Below are 16,239 nucleotides of genomic sequence, written 5' to 3'. Positions count from 1 at the left end.
AAAGAGAATTAAAAATCCCACAAGTATATAATATAAAGTATTTTGGTGCAGAAAATGTTTAATGTAAGCAGAAACAATGTTTAATTTGCATTACATTTGGATTTTTCATTACAGTGAGATAAACAAAATTTATTTTTACTATGAGTCAATCTGAAATATTATCTTTGTTTTTTTTAGTTCAGAAAGTAAAGTGAAAAATTATTTATTCATTAAGACCTAATGGTGAAGCTTTAACTGGAAAGAGGCTGGAACTTTCTACCAAGTACAAATTATGCCTTATTTATTTATTTAAGTTCAATTCAGTAAGTGACTAAGTCCAAGTATAGATATATAGAAGAAAAGAAGTGAGGTTAACTTCTCACTTTCTACGTTTAGGAAGTGTACTTCTCCCCAAATGTGGTATTCACATATATATTTCTAGCTCACATATACCACACATCATATTGCACATGGATATCAGGTTTCCAATGTGTCCTATAATCCATGCATCACGTTCCCTGCCTGAACCCAACCTGATCCTAGTAGGATGAGGTCACAAAATAATGAAAGCGTTAATAAAGTTATGAGTTTGGTGTTAAGTTTTATACTGAAAGACCAACCAGAAATTATGCTGTTCATTTTACCCCATACAAATGTCTGTCAAACAGGCTGAAAGTAGCCATTGGAACTTCATTTTAAACTTCATCTTCAAGCACACCATGAAACCTGGCTTAGTGGAAAATGCTTATGAGCTATTATGCAAGGGGCCTGACACACTAAATTTATAGATCATAAAACATGAAGACATTGGTTTTCTACCTCAAGATATTAAACAGCTGTGTTTATTCTGAGATATTTTTTTTACAGACAGGAAATCAGACATAATGTCTTTTTTTCTAATAGGAGTAAGAATTCTTTAAAATTCATTTTCTGAAGCCATCAGTTTCTGCCTTAGCCACTGTCTTAGCACTGTACATGCTTTCATCAAAATGACTCAGCTGTAACTATTTTCACTGGAGTCAAGAACAGGTTTCATAGTTTCCATTCTAGTGCTATTCTTTGTCATCTTTCTTATTCCTGACTCTGAAATTAAGGCCTTATGTTTAAATAAGCTGTCTTGGTGCAACTGCTGAAAGAATTTATCTGTGACAATACTCGGCAAACTCAGATTTCTGGGTTTAACCCACTGAATCACTTTGGCACCCAGGTACTGCAGCCTTTGAAATGTCTGACAGGCCAAAATCACCTTAGTGCAGAGAGAGAGCTGCCCATACAGCATGCTCTGGTTGTCCCAGACAGCTCATGAGAGTCCAGCCAGCCATGGATGTGTCCTAACAAATCCTCTGAGGATTTCCCATATGCAGATACTATCACCAAGTCACATAGCTGCTTTTGTGACTAATGCTCTGAATGACACGATGGCTAAGGGAGGGCATTCCTCATGCCCTGCAAGAGCCAAGCATAGATTAAAGTTTGCTTCTTTCTGTTTATATTATATGGCCACCCACCAACATCAATTTTTAGCCTTCTATTAGTCTTCAAGATTCTGTATTTTTTTGTTTGTTTGTTCAATGGAGTCTGATGGCAGGCAAAAATTACAAAAAAACCCAGAATAACCTCTTTCATGTTTAATGATTGGCACTGAGAAAAACTTCTAAGTTCTGGAAAGTCTGAAGGTCTTCATAAAGCTGATGAGCTTCTCAGCATTCTACAGGCATTTTTGTAAAATTACCTAGACAAGGGTGATCATAGCCAAAACCAAGATTTATTAAAAACAGAGAAAAGGGAATTCAAAGAAATAGTTTCCTGAACAGCAGTGAACTTAACACTTCAGTGAAACTGGATTTCTATGATGGCACATGGCAGTGCTGGGGTCAGACACAAAACTTCATGTAGTTTGTAAAATAAGGGGACCTGATACAAACATCACACTGTTAATACATTTCATCCTCACCTGAATATACATTTGAGTACACATATTCCTAGTAAAATACCGCAGTTCCAAATGGTTTGCTTTTTAAATACTTTTTATGATAGATACACAAATTAAAACCCAGTATCAGTTTACAGAATATTCCTCAGGATCGCTTCACATTGCAACATCCACACAATGTAGATCGTTATATTATTTTGTCTTCTGTGTTTAAACTTAGTAAAGAACTAACAGTAACAAAAAAATAGTGATTTTACCTGGCTGCAGATAGCACTGGAGCAACTGATGTAAAAGTTGGGAAAATGACAAGCTTTCATCAAGTGAGAGTCGCTGTTTCTTTCCAGTTCTGTCATTTCACCTACTAAAAGGCATTACCTCTCCATACAAAATTTTGCCCTACCTTGCTTTACCTAAATATCTCAGAAATAATGAGAGTTCAAAACATCTGCTGTTCATCTGCTCATTGCTTTTGCCACTGTTAGTCACATCTATAGCTAAAAGAGAAGGGCAAACACTAAACTGTCACTACCCTTGCTAACCACACCAAAGACTGTCTGCGTGGGAATGCTCAGAGATCCTGGCTTGCTAGCACAAGAAGATTTTCAAGGCAATGTTTCATAGGGTCACTGTTGTTCTAAGCCAGAGCTGTGTCACTTCTCTGATATTTCCTGAACTGAATGACATCTGCCCACAGCAGGAAACAGAAGGTCAATGTCCACTACTGGCAGATGTGCACGAGAACGGCTGGATTTTAAAGACATGCCATGTTGTCTTCAAACAGTTTCTGGCCTCAACTTTCCATAGACTGTGGGAAGGAGAAAGAAAACCTATACAACAGTACACATTTTCATGGCAAATGAAGAAACTTTATACACCTTAAGATATTGTTCTTAGGTTTCCTCATGTAATCATTGCATCCATGTGTTTAAATATATGTATTCATTGACTTTATTGGCTGTACATGCTTTCATCAAAATGACTCAGGCATAACTGTTTTCACTGGAGTTAGGCACAGGCTTCATAGTTTCCAATCTTCTGCTATTCTTTGTCATCTTTCTTATTCCTAACCCTGAAATTAAGGCCTTATGTTTTAATAAGTGAAGAAGATACAAGATACACTACTTCCACAATCCAATAAAATTTCTCTTTTTTTAGGCATATTCACACTGGGCTGAGTCTTTGTTTACAAATGGTTAAGGTTTCTAGTTATTGAAAGAGATCAAGTATATACTGAACTCCTTTTTATCCATTACAGAAATCAGCTTCAGTGTTTTGTTATGAAGCTGTAAAACACAGCACCAAGGAGAACCACAGATTCCAAAACTCTGTCAGAGAGCCCCTTGGGCACTTCAAGAGAGATTAAATCTACAGATTGTTCAGGACAAAATAACTTGGCTTGCTTTTTGGCACCAGAAAAAAAAATACCACCATTTCTAAGACCTCAGTTTCAGTTTGCTCCTGATTTCCCAAACATCTCAAATTCTCACTGTTGGAATTCCTCATGGCCGAATTCCTTCCAGTTTTTGTTGAAGAGCCTTCTTTACAGAAATATCACAAAATTATCTCATGGCAAAAATGGGTATTTTCTAAACCCTCATCTTAACTCTCTAATCCCTGCATTTAAGCCTTCATCTTCATTTCAATCATAACTGAAGGCTCCAAGCCTGATTTAGGGAAGCCAGGAGGTACAATCCCTTGGTTTAAAATAAGAAATAGAAAGAAAAGCAACAATACTGTACTCCCACACTCTGAAAAGCAATTTCAGACTCTGTAAATGTATCCCCACAGTCTACAGAGACAAGGATAGGAAAAAAACCACCACCTGAGAACCCCTTCCATGTGTCTAGGAAGGGCAATGCAGACCAGAACAGGCTCTTTCACAAGGGAGAAAGATCCATGATCAGGGCTGTTGCTTCATGCTGACCTGCTGAAACAGCCCATAAAGCACACTACCCAGCAGGTATAGCATCCAAGCCTGGTTTTAAACAGAACTGCCCCATAAAACTGAACTTCTGTAATTCCCTGTGGCACCAACACTGCATAATCTCAAGCATGTAACATGACTGCACTGCAATTTCAAAGCAATATCAATTCAGACTTCAACCAAATTACATGACCTCAGTTTACACCACTCGCTCCTTTTTTCATAATATTATCATTCAGTTGGCAAAGTTTCCTTATCTGACACATTTTGCACTAACATGAACACTGCAGCAATCACAGCAGAGGGGTATGAGAAGGGCAGCTGATCCTTTTAAGTAATAATACAGATTACTTAGAGCAATAGAGGCTGCTACAGCCCCTATTCCTGACTGACTGGTGTCCATGGCAATTAGCCATGATGGTATTCACAATGTTGCAGGGGAAGAAACAATAATCTGTCTTTGTATTTATGTCAAATTGTGAGCCTAATGTATTGGCACTGACTGGTGCTGCAGCAGGCAAAAAACTCAGACTGTAAATCTTATTTTCACTTTGAAATTTCATGACATAAGAGCTGTACTTTCAGGTACTTTTGTACTCTTCTGCTTGTCAGAAATGTGGAAAGAAAAAAAAAAGCAACGCTAAAGAAAAACGGGGACTTTTCTATATGGAAAGTATTGCCTTTCCTTCAGAAAAGCCAACTATTCAACCTTTTTGAAATTTGGTAAGAGAAAACCAAATAATTTTGGCCAAAGCCACACAGAAATAGTTTGGGGGTTTCCCACAAAAAGCCCTGCAAGTTTCTAAGAAATGTAGATACTATCTGGAAGTACACTCAAAAAAGTCTTTTTTCCTTTCAAATAAAGAATCAGACACAAAGGTCATTTGAGGTAATCTCCTCCTTATTTCGTCAATTATGATACTGAATCTAATTTCATCAGAAGGAAGCCTCTCATCAACTACTATATTTTCTTAAAAGTTAAACAACTTTCATGGCTTGCATGGGAAAGCAACATGAGCCATTTTTATCTGTGTCTGTTGTTGTCTGCTGCAGTGAGAACCTCTAAAAAACAAACCCAGCATCACTGGTAAGTATTATTACACATAAATCCAACTGTTGATTATAAATTCTGACAATGCTTAACTGTTCAGTTCAATCTCAGATGAAGCTAAAACCAGGCAGTGCTACTGAAGAGAAAGATGGTGATAAACTTCAAGTATCAAAATATCTTATACTGACCAGGAGATTTATGAGCCTGAAAGCATCTGACCTCAATTTGAAGAACTTTGGAAAATTTTACTGTTGATTTGTTCAGTAGTATTTGAGGAAACCAGAATAAAACGCATAATAAACCATGATCTATGTATGAGAACATATCTAAACAGCTAAATATATAAATAAGATTTTTTCTTAAATCCAAGAAAAACAGCAGCAAAAGACCAAAAAAAAAAGAAAAAAAAAGAAAGAAAGAAAAGACCAAGAAAAAAGAAAATTTTTTACTTATTTTTCCTCTATATCCCTCTATATCCTTAACAGGTTTAAAAGTCACACAGAAGTATAAAATTTATATAAAGAGAAATATGGAGAAGAATAAAGAGAAATATGGAGGAAAAAATAAAACCAGAGAGAAAAAAAAACCAGACTTTGCATGCAAGCTTAAATAAATTTCCATGCAGAGAAAAAAAAGTTAACTAAAATTTCAGGAACAGAGAACTTAGAATTTATTATTGTACTTCCCAATACCACAGATACAGGCAAAATCAGAGCATGTAAATGAGTTCATTTAGGTCTCATATTCCTGACACTATTCCAATGAACATTTCAGAGTCATTTTGAAAAACACACCCAAGACAGATTTTCTTCTGGTGTTTGCCTGAATGGAATTCTTGCCTCTGCATAAGAATCCTGCACTGTTTTCAGATCCATTCCAACACTTTTCCTAGTGTTTCACTTTGAATTGAAGAAAATGAGAATTCTCAAGATGCACCCTTTTAGAAAACTGAGTCACATCAGGTCACAATGATTTGGCTTCAATGACTACATAAAACATTGCAGTTGGCACAGATGTATCATAAACAGCTTGGTAGTGATGCTGAACGAAATGTGCATGTTTGGAAGCCTGCTGAAAGATGAACATGGAGATGTAGGTTTTCATGTCTCAATTCTGCTCTTCAGGCTGGCAAAGCACCTGCATGTTACAGGCAAATGCCAAAATCTGTTTGGATGCAACAGTTTACTCCCTCCCTCATTTATACCCACTTGCATGGCATTCTCATGTAGGCTTCCTTCTCTGTTTATTCTCAGCTTAGTGGTGTGACAGCCTCTGGTGTTCCACTCAAATCCCATTTTCAAAGTGCCTTCTCAAGAGCCACACTGTAAGATTTATGTGTCTGTCTTCACCAGAATGCATCTTTAAGGATTAGCTGGCAAATCTGGAGTTCAGAAATTTCTGCCAGTACCAGGAATATATCCCAACTCCTCTATGCAATAATGAGAAACTTCCAGCTCCCACCTTGTCACAGCTGGGCATGAAGAGGACAGAACTGAAAGTATTGATGTGGCTCTGTGGAAGAAATTCATGCATAAAGCAAGAGGGATGAGGCACTATTTTCCCCCAGCTTTACCCTGTGATAAATTCACTGGCTTGAATGGAGTCACTCTGGAGTAGAATTAATATAATACAGTGATAAATCAGGCCTATTGATGCACTGACAGTGCCCCTGTAGGACCTTCTCAAGCCGCCAGCCTACTGAACATTGCTCACAGCATTGTCTTCCCAAGCACTGTGCCATGCCATTTCCACAGACAAATTGTTTCCTGACACAGCAGAGACAGATCTCCATGCTTCCTGCTTAGCTAATGCATTATAACCACATTGTTTTGCACTGGTTGCCCTCTAATTTGTGTGCAAAAGGATTTCTGAGTCAAACACACAGCCCTCAGCTGTGGCAAATCCATGTGGAGTTTTGACTCCTAAAGCATCCAAAGATCACAAAAGTTACAGATGCAAAATGTACTTCTCTAACTACTTTTATGATTTGATTATTTGAAAAGCCAGGAGAGAAAAGATGGATCAGGATACTGGAGCCAAGAATGCTTTCTAAGCAGGCCGTGATAGCCAAACTCCTGGCCTTGAAGTCCAAGGCAGCAAAGGATGCCCTGAAGAAATATTTATACATCTCTTGGCCCTTTTTGGACTCCTCAAAAATTTTCTGGTTTTTGTTTTCTGACAGATATTAAACCCAAGAGGCAGCTTTAGACAGTGAAAAATTATGTCTGGTCATAATTGCTTGGTAATTAGCAGCTCTCAGCGTCAGCAAGCCAAATAATAAACATTTCTTCCAAGTATATCTAGTCATTGTTTTGATGATACCTTTCCAACTCAAGGTTTCTCATTTCTGGCCAATGTCAAAAATGCCACAGGGGTGGGGCAATGTAAAATGAAAATCAGACTCCTCTTTGGAAATCAGATAGGAGGAAAAATACCTTAAGAAAAGAAAGTCCAAAAAGCAGAACTGTTCCAGTCTTCTTTCAACAACTCCAAGAGACCTTTGATGGTGGAAACATTCTGGTTTTCTCCTGCAGATCCAAAATGCCAGTAGATTATGTGCTGTTCCAGGCAAAGCTACAATGACAAAGAATCAAAATGTGTGTTCATACCTGCCCTGAAACGTTATGTCAATGTTTAGAGGTGAGAAGGAAGGCAACATGACAAGGAAGATCAAATACAGAACACCATCTCCACAAATGGTTCCACCAGTGTAAGCAGAAGACAAAAAATCTGGGGATGTTCTTGCCTCAGCCTCCCTCTAATTAATAGAGACACCTATGGACAGAGTCCATTTGCTATTTTACACATCTGCTCTAGGATAAGTAGAGCTGGCACCCACAGTCCCTTGATGACAGTGGCTACATATCCATAGATTATAACAGAATGCTCAAGGACTACTATAACAGCACATGTGTGCATTTCAGATGACTTTACATTTAATTAGATAAAGTGCACCCTCTTTCTCTAATCACAGAGGCAAACTGCCTTTGTAAGCCTAAATGAAGAAGTCTCCTTTAGAAAAGAATGACTGCCATCAAGGAAAAATATGGCTGTTCATCCCCAATCTTCAGGAAACACTCAGGGATGTTGGAGACAGAGAACTATTGGTCAAAAACTTGCAAGTTCCTCTGTTCCAAAAGGCAGAAAAATAGATGCAAGTCTAATACCAAAGGGGTAGTTTCAACACATCTATGGCTATTATCTTCCAGACATCTGTCCCACCTTTTCTAACAGGGGTATATCTTGGGTATGCCTACAGTCCAGAAGGCCAACTGCACCCAAAGCAGCGTGGCCAGCAGGTCAAGGGGGGTGGTCCTGCTCCTCCACTCTGTTCTCATGAGACCCCCACCTGGAGTTCTGCATCCAGCTATGGGATCTCCAGCAGAAGAAAGAAATGGACCTGGTAGAGTGCGTCCAGAGGGAAGCCACAAAAATTATTAGTGTTGGAACACCTCTCCTGCAAGAGAGGTTGAAAGAGTTTAATTGTTCAACCTGGAGAAGGGAAGTCTCTAAAAAGACTTCATTGCTGTCTTCCAGTACTTAAAGGGGATATATTAAAAAAAAAAAAAAAAAAAAAAAAAAAAGGGAGAATAACATTTTAAATTGCCCCATAGTGACAAGGGGAACAAAAGATGGTAAGACTGGTGAGACACAGAACAGGTTTCCCATAGAAGTTGTGGATGTCCCACAAGTGTTCAGTCCCATGTTGGATGTGGCCCTGAGCCTTTCTGTGATTCTATGATCTTCATTCCCTCTCTACTCTTTCTGTGGAAAGACTTTTTGCCTAGTTGTGAATTGGCTGACAATTAACCAGAGCTCAGCCCAGATGTCCCTCAGTCCTCAGGGCTAGGAAACTCCATCAAGAGCATGGGGAATAGAATATACTTCAGAAATGAGGGGAGGTACCTATTATGTGGCATTTTCAGACTCCAGAGCCACTCTCCTAGAGCCCTCACACACTGAACAGGGCACTTTGAAGGTTCCACCCGTCTTCTTGTATACACTTCCATTTGTTTGCAAAACAAAGCAACCTTCACAAACCAATAAGACAGAAGGCCAGCAGAAAAGAAAAACACAAAAAACACAGATTAACTAGATATCCCATGTATTTACTTTAGACTTCAGTGCTAGTGACGGTCTCTATGTGAATAAAATAAACTAGCACATTGACAAATTATCCAAGTTTGACGGAATAACAAGAGTTGAAATTATTGCAATTACACAATGTTCACAGAAATGCCAAACTGAAATTCTCTGAACTGTAAATGAGACCTGAGGGTCAGGTTCTGGCCCAGGAAACACATGAGAAATCTCAACCAAATTAGTGAAGTAGCACTAACAGTAATCCAGTGCAGGACTGTGTGGGCTGCCTCTTCCCTGGGGAAATTTTCCCACCATTTAGGCTCTGAGTGTTTGACTTCAGCATTAAAAGTACTGTGTTCTTGTAAGCTCAGTCATTTCTTGCTCCTCTACTACTTACTTTCTTGAAAGAGAGGCTGACCCTCAGCCATGAGAATGCAGCATCCTGGGCAGCCTGACCTGCACCTATAGAGCTCCATGACTTCACAGAGACAGGTGCCTAAAATACCAAGGGATGCTCTGCTTTATATAACTACAGTCCTTCTAGATCACTGCAAAGGGATATGCCTCACACATCATTCTGCAGCATTAGGTCCACAATTTAAACTCAGTTCTACTTTAACAGCAGCTAGAGTAGGGAGGAGGAGAAGTAGGATCTCCCTAAATCTAAGCAATACTACATTTGCCCAGCCTAAATGCACAACAGATCCCTTTAGACATAATTGTCCATGGTTGCTACAACTCTCAATGCCATAGGGAGGCTTTCTTGGAGAGCCTTCAGTCCAGGATAATCAACAGACACTACACATACTCCTCTGCCTGCCCACCCTGCTTGCTACACTTCAACCACTGGGCTGTTTTGACTTCACACACCTTCTGCACATCACCAGCATAACGGAGACAGAGTTGTTTCATCTACTTCCCATTCCCATCTGATACGAACCTGGTGCAAATTATAACTACTTTCATATGTTGTAAGTTGGCAGAGAACTTACCTTGTCATCTTCCAAAAAGGCTTTTATTGCTCAGCTTCACATTAGCTGCTAAATTCTGATTCTTTAACACTTTTCATATAGCTTACTTTCATTAGTTAAATCAATGCTGATGATATCCCAGATTTGCAGGGGGTTGCACCTACTTATGCATGACCCTGGAAGCCTTTTTAATGGGATGTTGTGGAGTATATTTTGGCAGGACACTGAAAACAAGTTTATTTTACTCACAAGATCACATAATCAGCTCAGCAGTGCTGAAATGTGGCAATGAAATCCTCTCATCGCGTAGAGATGATGATCAGCAATACTACCAATAGATAGGAAAAACTAACCGAGTCGTCCTAGTCAGTGGATCTAACTTGCATTTAGGGCTGACACATACATAGCAATTTGCCTCTGTTCTACAGCAGCTGCAAACTATTAACTATGACAATGAAGTTGATTTTTAAACCAACAAATATGACGGCTATTATGAAAGTTTTACCACTGTCACATGGTGTGCAGTCTTTAAATTCATCCCTTGCTGTGTGGCTGAACTTTTATTGAATTTTTTTAAAATTAAAAGAAGGTCATGCGAGGACAGAAAACCTCTTTGTCAATCAGACTGTGCAGTGCACAAAACTCTTCCAGAACTCTCATAAAAGCCAAGACCAGCACACTGCACTTAAAGCACAGTGTAGCAGAGATACCACAACTGCATTTGACAGATAAAAAGATACTCCCCCTCATTCCCTATTGCTTCTTTCCGCCTCCAAAATGCCATCATCTCTGCTGGGTTCCCAGAAAACATAGCACCAAATGATCTATTTGCCAACTGAGGGAGTTTTCAACATAAGAAGCCTTCAAAATTATACCCATGGTCCAAAGCACACACCTTTGCTCTAATGCACTGATAGAAACAAATCAAATGAAAAGCAGCTTCCAATCCAAGACTTACACAGAGAAGAAAAAGAAGAATTTTAGCTCCTTTTGACAGCATGTGGTGCATTTGGGGGATGCTTACAGTCAGATATCATACAAAATGTCTGTCACTATGTACAAATAAATTTTGGCCAAATAAATTTGTAAAAATCAAGACATAACCTCTAGAAAATTTTATATTTTGCCCCGTATATACCCAGTGAAACAGGACAAAAATTTTTGATTTCTAGATGCACTTATAACTATTCAGCTGAAGAAGTGATTCCTCCTGGTTTCTATTTCCATTCATCTTCTTTCTCACCTCATCATATGAGCTACCCTTCTCCTTCAAAAGAACTGTGCAGAAACCCACAGGCAGAGCAGGGGGTGAGCCTCACTATTTTACATAACAAAATCATATGCATCATAACACACACACACACACACAACTTCCCAAATGTCTGAGGTTAGTTATCCTTCATGTCCTGACAAGTTACACCCACCTTTCCCAGAGGAACTAACTCGCTCCATAACAAATCCCAGATTTTTTGTTAAAACAGCAAATAAATTAGGACCACCTACCACCCAATCCTGCAAGCACTTACTGGTAGACATCCCTGCCTGCCTACTGCCACGCACAGGCTCAGAGTTTCAGCTGGCCTGTCCGTGACACAAAGTGCCGTATCTCCGGCAAATGTTTCCAGAGTTATGCTCCACTGCTAGGTCAAAATCAGCTCAATTCTCTAAGCCCTGTTTACAGTCAGCCTCCAGCACTGGTTTATGTTGGAATAATTCATAAGAATGAAACACAAGGCTGGATTTCAGAATAAGGCCCCCAGTCAACATGTGAGAGCGTTTATGACTCTGCGAGACCTAAATTTAAAAACCTTAAAAACATACAGCATTTCCCTATGAGTGTCCAGTTTTCCCATGTTACAGTTTGCTCTCTCAAGAAGACTGGTAGGCTGAGATATTGGTCACTATGCAAAAATGACAACATTCAATTAAAACAATAGCAATTTTCAAGAGATGCTTTTTTTTCAATAGATGTATGACATTCCTAGACATTCTATTAATTAGCAGGCCTCAGGCAACACATTTGGAAAAACAGAACAATCTGGCCTTTGATTTTTATCCAGGCCTTACCCAAGATCACACAGAGGTAGCCAGACTGCTGATAGATCCCCCACACAGAGCACACACCCCCAGCAAACAGCTGTGCTAAGAACTGTGTGTAAATCACTTTGAAGAATTCTCAATCTGCAGAGAAAGAAAGAATGATTTATACATTAATAAAAAACTGCTGGTGCCAGACTGGGCAATCAGAATTTGCTAAGTGGCCTCTACTAACAAGTCCCAAATTTGTTTCTGTGTCCTTTTTCCAGTTACCTGTTTAAACTTCACTTTAAAAGCCATCCTGAATGAAAAACATATCCTGGATATCTTCTATATTTCAGGACCAGGAATTCAAACAAGCCCATTACTTTTAAAGTATGGAGGTTATTAATATCCTGATGAGCATCTGAAATTAGCAGCATCTCATGTTCTACACCTACATGATGGTTATCTTGGAAACTGGCATCCTTGTTACACCTTTTCTAGGCGGCTATAGTTATAATCCATCAGTACCCTGGATGAAAAACACCATCTCAACAGATGTTGTAAGATGCCAGCTGAAACACTCCAGCTTTTGATACTCCCACCTGCATTAATAATTTGTGGTTGCATTGGATAAAGATCTGTGAGTTCCTTCACTTTTAGGAATTTATTAAGGTAATCAAAACTTTGGAATCTTTCTTACTGGTTGTATTATTCATTTCATCTGTAGACAATAATGGTCCTCTTACATTAAGGATAATTTGGTCCTTAGATGGGCTTTCCACATTTTTCAGTGATGTAGCTGTAATTAAAATAAAGTCCAAAGAGAAAAAGGGGAGGAGTATTTGATCTTGAAAGAAGCCAGACTGTCTGGAGGATATGTATTTTGAAGGTTTTATTGGTAGCCCTCAGAGAAAGGCAGCTATAACCTAAGCTTGAAGGCTAGCAAGGGCTATGTGGGTTTGTGTGGGAGGGGGTTAAGTCTAATTTGTAAATGGTGAATTATTAGCCCTGACATTTGAGAATAGACACTGCATTGTGTTGATGATGAGAGCAACCCTAGTTTTCTTGTTAATGGCAGTGATTCATTCTTTCCCACTCAACTATTGTTCCCATTTACCTGGCAGAGAATTACTTGTTATGTGTTTCCAATTGCTGATTTCTGGAGAGACTGTTCAGATGAGCAAAAGCACAGGAGAAGAAATGCACAAAGCAGGCAGAGTTCTGGGAACAGCACTAATGGGTCTCTCAAAGGCTCTGTGGCCTTTGCCCCCTCCTCTGCTCCCCTTAGCACCTGAGAAAACCCTAGCTCTTTTCTGCCTTACTCAGAGCTTTCAGACTCCCTTCCCTTCAATTCAGGATTATTCCCTTAGATTCATCCTTTCAAAACTATTTAAAATATCTGAAGATTTGTAAAATATTTGGAAGCTTTAAATTACTTTAAACCTATGTGTGGTCATACATTTGGTAGCACAGAGCAACCAGCCTTGGATTTTCCACCACAGCCTTACCCAGCTGCACAAAAGCAGCTATGCCAACAACTGGCCTCCTATACCACATGAAACCACCCAGAAATCCCATAAGGGGTCTCAGCCAATTATCCTCACAGAAGTCCATATATTAAGTCTTTTTAAAATTGTCTGAAAGCCACAGAATATCAGGACAACGACCAGGAATAAGTAAATCAAGACTGAAGCCTCCAGAGAGAGCTGTCTCTCCAACAGTGTTTTGTAACATGCCTGGCTACCGCACTCAGATTCTCTGTTTGTCACTTGGCGAACTGCAAACCCAACACTTGTGAGGCTGCCTCCCCTCCTCCCCAGCAGACCGTGACACTGGTAGATGGGCCTGATCCCTTCCTAAAGTGGAAGAGCTGCATTGACGTCAGTGGTGAGACTTCTCTTTCTTGCAACTACCAATCTGGCCCTCCCACTTTTACAAATGACCCCGAGGGGACGATATGAAACACAAAGCTTGGAAAAGTACAGCACTATGACTTGGGAACAGCCCATGGCACAGATTAGGGAACAGTAGCCATAAAGAGTTTGAATCCAGATGTGAAATTCCCCAAAGCCAGGACTATTCAATCCCTGTCTCATATGTGAGGCAAACAAGCAAAATTAACTATTGGGTCAACCTTGCCCATAAGACACAACTCCACAAGAAGATCTTTGGGAGCTGTTTGCTTTTGGGACATGCAAACAGCTCCATGTCTGGGAAAAGGCTGAAGTATATTCCACCCTTGGTGCAGCCAGCCAGGACCACTGCAGCAGGCAGGGCAGGCCAGCTGACTGACACACTGGGATTTGCTCTGTGCAAACATTTCTTGTGCCCAGGGAGCACAGAAACCACAGTTGCAGCCCTGCCAGTGGGGTGGAAGGTGTCACGTCCAGAGGCAGCAGTGGGCACTCAGCTGACCTCAAGCAAACAAAGCCTAAGTGGAATGTGGTATCCTCAATTCCATCTTGGGTTTCAAGTGACTAAGTGAAGAGATGCATGAAATTCATATTGAGTCCCCAAGCTACTACATGCATTGAGCTACAGTTCTCTCTAAGCTGCCTCAGTAAGCCATAAAGGTAGCTGGGCTTTGGCCATGTAGAATTCCCACAGATTTCAATGGGAATTTCAGTGTTCCAGTCTGGACTCCAAGAATGTGGTGCTGGACCCAGAGCTCTGACGGCTGGAGCCGTATTCAATATCAGTGTCTGGCAACACCCATTTGTAAAACAGTGACTCATTCACAGGCACAACTTTAGAGGGACAGACAGGATGACTTTAATCATTTCCATTTCGTTAACAAAGCTCAGTAAAACCAGATGAGCATCCTGGATGATAATAGTTGGTATTAATCTAATGATTGCAGTGATCCTCTGCCACACTTAGGAATAGTTTTATATCCTACAGAACGCACTGTTTTCATTTGCTTCCAGAACATAGCAACTAATGGACTCCTGAGACTAAGGACAAAATAATTCTTGAACATTCATGAATTTATTTGGAACAGGGTTTTTTCTGAAAATCAGAGGTATGCAAATAAATTACAGAAAGTAATTTGAAAGAGAACATCTTTAAAAGTACCTAAGTGACTCAGGAGCCTGAGACATCAGATAAATCAGCTGTCATTAGCACTTACCATTCATTATAAACAAGGAAGCAAGTGTTTTGTCTAATGGACTGTATAGGGAGGGACATTTAATTCAGGCAGCTATTACTGCAAGGTGCTCATTTGCGCACAGTCCTTTCCATTAACCAGTTGGGTTTAGATTCAAATATACAGTTTTAAGTCTTTCCCTCTAACACTACCATACATCAATCCTCAGACCTGACAGAAAGCATCTGAAAGCAAATTGCTAAAGCTGGAATCTGGCACTGGATTTTTACTCAAGATTTCTTTTAAAATATTGTGTTGCCTTTAGGGCACCATTTCTCCAGATCACATCTGGCTGACCCTTCTAACATATTAAGGATGCAATTCCATGGCAGATTTGCAAAAAGATGCAATTCCATCTGCAAATGCTCCAAGATGCCCTGATAGAAGCTACCTCTGATTCTAAAGTATTGTAACTGCAACCCCTAATTCTGATCCCAAGCTAATATACTCTTCCCAGCAGAACTTACCAGCTCAGGCTCAGACACATACTAATGATGATGGCTACACAGATTCCCATTCCCAAGCAGCTTTTATCCAGCCAGCTTGGAGCATGGACAGAGTGAGTTCATATCTTCCTGCCAAACACTGAGTAGACATACCTTCAGTGACTCAAGCAGTTAAAAGTGGAAATGCAAGATGAATCTTGAGCAATCTTCTCGCAGTTCAGTAAAGGCTGGCTTGGCTTACTAATTTGGAAAGCCTGCCAGAGCATGGTAGTTTCCTTTGCTTTCTGGATTGATATGACTATTCCTTATTTTGAGTATCAAAACTCTTCCTGGTTGACACTTTCCCAACTTCACAGTCAGTCTTGCTCCACTAAGACAGAGTGATCTCCTGCTCGAAAGTATGTTCTCCTTCACGATTTGCCTCCTCAAGAAAACACAAAATCATCATGTGCTCTACCAAGCTCCTTTCACTAATTTAATTTCCCATATTCTGTAGGGTTACAGGTCCCTAGGGAATACCAGTGCCTCACAAAGTATTACTGAATGGATGAAAAACACATATTTAAATTCAGCATTGCAGACTGAAAACCCCCTGGTTAAGATCATGGCAGTTATGCAACACATGAGATTTCCTACAACAGCACCTATCTTAGAAATGAGATAAACAACAGATGCTTCAATA

General features: G+C 39.8%; 1 long non-coding RNA gene across 2 annotated transcripts in view; it reads right to left on the bottom strand.

Moving 5' to 3' along the window:
* Positions 1 to 16,239, bottom strand: part of LOC116998211 — a 233,012-nt gene that overhangs the window by 117,874 nt on the left and 98,899 nt on the right. The window lies entirely within an intron of this gene.

Source organism: Catharus ustulatus, chromosome 6 (assembly GCF_009819885.2).
Source record: "Catharus ustulatus isolate bCatUst1 chromosome 6, bCatUst1.pri.v2, whole genome shotgun sequence".
Classification (NCBI taxonomy): domain Eukaryota; kingdom Metazoa; phylum Chordata; class Aves; order Passeriformes; family Turdidae; genus Catharus; species Catharus ustulatus.
The sequence above is the reverse complement of the archived record's forward strand: the minus strand, read 5'-3'. Positions and strand labels throughout refer to the sequence as shown.